The sequence below is a fragment of the Dromiciops gliroides genome, chromosome 1 (genome assembly GCF_019393635.1).
Source record: "Dromiciops gliroides isolate mDroGli1 chromosome 1, mDroGli1.pri, whole genome shotgun sequence".
Classification (NCBI taxonomy): domain Eukaryota; kingdom Metazoa; phylum Chordata; class Mammalia; order Microbiotheria; family Microbiotheriidae; genus Dromiciops; species Dromiciops gliroides.
The window spans coordinates 761,265,232-761,271,182 of NC_057861.1; positions in this window are offsets into that span (position 1 = coordinate 761,265,232).

Consider the following 5,951-nt stretch of genomic DNA (forward strand, 5'->3'; position numbering starts at 1 on the left):
CACCTAGCTTTAGAGCTGCCCAGATAGAAGACTAGATGAACCTGGGCCCTCCAGACCTAGAAAGAGTTGCAGCTGTTTGCCTGAATCTTGGGAAATGGGAGCCCTGTCCCTCTGAGGGGCAGGCTGTTGACTAAAAGAGAGTTCCGGTCCCAAAGGAGAAGTTGGGACCAAAGGGCCCCACCCAGACAGGAGAGATGGATGGCAAGAAGGAGGACCGCAATGAGATCTCCTCAGCCTATCCTGCCTGTCTCCCCCACACCGGAAGGTGCCACCTCTCCCCTGCTGGGCACCTCTCAGCTGCGCGCTCAGTGTTTTTGTACTGACAGTGATGTGTTCTGGGTCACCCTTCTCCTCTCTGACGCTGCCTTCACCCGGGGCAGACCTGAGCCAATTCACACCCAGTGTAATTGCTGCTGGGGTGGGGGGGAGAGACTCCCTCCCAACCATCCTCCATCCGGTCCCATAAACGATCTTCCTCCAGCACAGCGCTGACCACGTTGCCCTTTACTTACTAACCTTCAGTGACCCCCTCTTAGATCCAGGATCACTTGGGAAATCCTCTGATGTCCCTCAGTGACCTGTACCCCTCCCCCACCTAGCCCAACCCCCCTCCCTCTCCCCCCACAGCCCATGTCTACATTGGCCTGTCCAGAGAACAAGACTTCTCTGTCTGTCCCCCAAGCAAAGAGATGCTCTCTGTCTGCCTCTTTCCTTCCTGGTTACCGGGGCATGCTTCAGGTATTCTATGGGAAGAGTTCCCAGTCAATAAACAAATATTAAGTGCCTACTGTGTGCCCGGCACTTGGCCCTCCTACTTCTAGCTCCATTACTTCTCATTTATTCTGTACTTAGCTTGTTTGTACATGGGCGTTTGGGTGTCATCTCCCCCATTAGAGTGTGAGCTCCCTGAAGCGGGAGCTCTTTTGCTTCCTTTTGTATCCTCAGGGCTTAGCACAAGGACTGGCACATGGGAGGTGCTCCTAAATGCTGGCCCACCAGGCCTCAGAATGCCCTCCCCAGCTGCTGCTCTGGGGGCTTTGTACCCAGGTTATGGGGAGGAACCTGGGCAGTCACGCCTCCAGTCCCCTGAGAGTCAGCCAATACTCTTCAGGAATGTCTAACACCTTCTAAGGAGAAATTAGCCTGGCTTGTGTGGGAGGAGGGGTGAGTGCTCCTTCCACAAGAGAGAAGGAGCCACAGAGGCTGAAGCAGGACTGCTCTGGGCCCTTCCTCAGAAGGGGGCACGGGCGCCCCTACCTGGCCAGTGGAAACACAGGACATGCAGGGTGTGCGAAGGCCTTCTCCGCCTGACCTCCATGAACATGGGCTGAATGCTGCCATATTAGCCAGATTGCTCTGTAAAGAATTACACTCTCAAACACAGCCGGGTTAGAATCAGGGTGCTCTTTCTGGAGGGCACTGGAGAAAGTGACCAAGAGGGGAGAGGAAGCCGGCCTCAAGGGGAGGAGAGGGCTTAAAGACATCTTTCTCCTCCCCTGGAAAAGGAAGGCACCTGACCATGGGAAGTTCCTTTTGGGGGTTGGGTGGGGGGAGAGTCCAGGAGGATTATTGTTTAGGAATGGTGGTCCTGACTTCTGGAGTTCTCTCTGTCCCCAGGCACTGCCCCAGGTAGTAGCCACTCCCAGTGGACTTTCCTGCCCCTCCCTGCCCAAGTGTGTCTGTCATGAGCTGAACTTTCATAGTCTCTTAATTCCTCTAAGCCCCATGGCGTTAGTTTAACAAATTGTGTCTTTGTGTTTCCTTATGGACCAAACGCCAATCCTCTCACTTGAGATCCCTTCTCAATTCCAATGAAGGCCTCCCATCACTTTCAGTGATCTGCTGCTAACTCAAGTGGATTCCTGTCCCATAGGATGCAGTCAGGATGTCCCACTGCCCCCAAAGGGTGAGTCCATTCTGAATTCTCCAGCGATCGATGCCGGGGTTCTCAAAGCAAGAGCCAGTCAGTTCAGGGCTTTGCCTCTGAGGGGCTGCTCTTGTTCAGGAGCCCTCAGAGGGGTCTCTGTCTCTTCTCAAGCTCTTGGGGCTGCCCTTCTATCAGCTCCTCCACAACTGTCTCCATTTCTTCTCCAGTTGTTTCTCTCTAGTCCAGTCACAAGCATTTATTAAGCACCCTTCTGTGCTGAGTACTGGCCGAAGCACTGGATGTACAAAGAAAGGTGTAAAAAATGCCCATCCCTCTGCTCAAGGAGCTCACAGACTAACGAGGAGAGAGCGCTATATTCCAAGGCTTGATTATAAAGAATAAAAGGCTTCCACAATCTCTAAGCTAAAAAGATAAGACGCAAAGTGGGAAGGTGCAGTGGCAGTAAAAGTCAGCTATTCTCCCAGGTAGTCTGAACATGGGAGGGTCACAAGATGCCTCCAAATTGGGGTAGATGGGAGCTGGTGAGCCGACCTTGTGCAGTGACTAGGAGGTAACGTGGGTGCGGCTGGGGCTACGGGGTCTACACAGAGCCCCAAGGACCATCCGGCCCTTTGCGGATGACAGCCCCATCTGCCACTGGCTCTGTGTCACTGAGGGATGGGGACTGGAGTGGAGATAATGGGGCAGGAAGAGGGCCCTGACATAGAGAAGTCCTCTGCCCATGACTCCCTCCCTCCTGTGAGATGGTGAGGGAAAGGGTGACTAAGCCAGACTCTGCCCTGACCACTATAAGGCCATGAGAGCTTGGCAGCCAAAGCCTGTGCTTCACCTACATGAGCCTGGAGCTGGGGAGAGGGGGGAGGAGGGGGTGACCCTTCTGTGTTTGTTCTTTCCTGATCTTAGGCAATGAGCTTTGTTCTGGAATGGGTCCGAGCTCGAAGGACACCTGGTGAGTTTGCCTCATTTGAAAGTCGGACTCAAGGGGCAGCTAGGTGGCGAAGTGGATAGAGCACCGGCTCTGGATTCAGGAGGACCTGAGTTCAAATCCGGCCTCAGACACTTGACACATACTAGCTGTGTGACCCTGGGCAAGTCACTTAACCCCCATTGCCCCGCAAAAAAAAAAAAAAAAAAAAAAGAAAGTCGGACTCGTTTGATCTGATGTGACTGGTGGCAAGGAGAGGAGGCCCATGCAACAATATCCACGCTGCTTGGAAGAGAGGGTGAATAAGCATTTATGCGTCACCCACTACATGCCAGACACTGTGCTAGGAGCTTTGCAAATAGGATCCCATTTGATCCTCACAACTCCCACCCTGGGAGGAAGAGGCTATGAATATCCCTATTTTTGGAGCTGAGGAAATTGAGTCAAACAGAGATGAAGTGACTTGCCCAGGGTCACACAGCTCGCAGGTGCCCAAGGCGGTCTGACTCCAAATCCAGCACTCTACGTCCTATATACCATGAAGATCTCTTCCTTTTGGAGAAGAGGACAGGGTCGGAGGATGATCCCAGGCCTTGGTCCTGTTTGCAGAGGCCGGGCCAAGCTGAGAGGACACTGGAGTGCCTGGTCACTGGCCCACAACCCACTTCATGTTCTGATGAGGCTGAAGCCATGACAACGGCCTCAAGCCAAGTGACTCCCTCCCGCCATTTGTCAAAGCACCCTGGGAAGTGTTTCCCACTCATCCCTTCTCTTATGTGTTCTCAGTGAACGCCTGCTTCAGCTGCTCTGCTCCTTCAGTGAGCCGGGAGTGTGGAGGGGTGGATATAATGCACCAAAGGGAATGAGAAAAGAGGAGCGACCTCTCTTCTAGGGCTTCACGCTCTCACAGGCCCAAACCTGGCCCAGGCGATCTGTGCGTGTCCCCCTTGGAGGAGAGGGGAAAAGACCCTAGGGCCAGGGGCCGTTAGAGATTCTTATGGTCACATACAGGACACTGACCATACTGCCTGAAGGCCTCTCCCAGGGTTCTCTGGGACCCTTAGTATGTGGCTCCTGTCCAATGCCTCAAGCCCCCACCATTGGCACTTCTTTAAATATGACCGAGGGTATGGCAGCATAGATTAGATACACAATACATTGTGGCAAAAAGACAATAGTACTCTAGCATTTAATAAACCCAAAGATCCAAGCTTCTGGGACAAAGACTCATTATTTGATAAAAATTACTGGGAAACCTGGAAAGCATCTTGGCAGGAACTAGGGATAGACAAACATCTTATACCATATACCAAGATAAGGTCCAAATGAGTACATGATTTAGACATAAAGCAGATTTACCATAAGCAAATTGGAGGAGCATGGAATAATTTACCTGTCAGATCCATAGAGAAGAGAAGAATTTATGACCAAACAAGAAATAGTGAGAAATATGAGATGGTTAAACGGATAATTTTGATTGTGTGAAATTAAAAAGATTTTGCACAACCAAAACCAATGCAACCAAACTTAGAAGGAAAGCAGAAAATGCGGATGGGGAAGGGGTGGATTTTTTTTTTTTTTTTAGTGAGGCAATTGGGGTTAAGTGACTTGCCCAGGGTCACACAGCTAGTAAGTGTTAAGTGTCTGAGGTCGGATTTGAAGTCAGGTACTCCTGAATCCAGGGCCGGTGCTTTATCCACTGCGCCACCTAGCCGCCCCTGAAAATGTTGGATGTTGGAGGGGATATGCGAAAACTGCAATGATTAATCCAATGTTGGTGGAGATATGAACTGATCCAACCATTCTGGAGAGCAGTTTGGAAGTATGCCCAAAGAGCAACCAAACTGTGCATACCCTTTGATCCAGCAACACCACTACTGGATCTGTATTCCAAAGAGATCATAAGAAAGGGGAAAAGGACTTACATATACAAAAATATTTATAGCAGCTCTTTTTGTGGTGACAAAGAATTGGAAATTGAGGAGATGCCCATCAATTGGGAAATATCCAAACAAGCTGTGGTTTATAATTATTATCATAATTATTATTATTATTAGTTCGTTTTTTGGTGGGGCAATGAGGGTTAAGTGACTTGCCCAGGGTCACACAGCTAGTGTCAAATGTCTGAGGCCAGATTTGAACTCAGGTCCTCCTGAATCCAGGGCCGATGCTTTATCCACTGTGCCACCTAGCTGCTCCCTGTCTTTTGCCTCTTTGTGTATACCCAGCCCTTAGCATAGCACCTAGCACATAGTAGGTGTTTCAGGGAACAGTCAAATTAGCTTCAAACATAGGTGAGGCATAATACCACCCCATGCCCCATACCACCTCAGTCTCTGGAGAAGGGAAAGGGATTAGGTTCCCAGTTTAGCTTGGTTCTTTTTTTTAAGTAATAATTGGGTTCCAATTTTTATCCCTCCTTCCCTCCCTCCCCTTCCCTCCCCCTCCCTGAGGTGGTAAACAATCAGATATGTTATACATGCGTGCTTATGTCAGACATTACCATATTCGTCATTTCGTACAAGAAAATGAATAAAAAAAATGAAAGTGAAAAATAGCATCCTTCAGTCTGTGTTTCATCAATATTGTTTCTTTGGAGGTAGATGGTATGTTTCATCAATAGTCTTTTGGGATTTTCTTGGATCATTGTATTGTTGAGAATAGTTAAGCCATCCACTGTTCTTCATTGAACATTGTTATCGCTGGTTCTGCTCCCTTCACTCTACATCAGTTCATATAAGTCTTTCCAGGCCTTTCTGAAGTCATTCTGCTTACCATTTCTTAGAGTACAATAATAGTCCATCACCATCCTATACCACAGCTTGTTTAGTCATTCCCCAATGGATGGGCATTTCTTTGATTTCCAATTCTTAGCTACCACAAAGAGTTGCTACAATATTTTTATACAAATGGGTCTTTTTCTTTTTTGGGGATGTCTCAGTGATATTGCTGGATCAAGGTGCACAGTTCTATAGCCCTTTGGGCCTAGTTCCAAATTGTTCTCCAGAATGGCTGGATCTTTTCACAACTCCACCAGCAGTGGATGAGCATCCCTAGCTTGGTTCTTAAAGAACACAGTCCCAGGTTCCAAGCCCAAAGACCCCAATGAGCTGTAAGTTCCAGTACCGCAGATTCTCT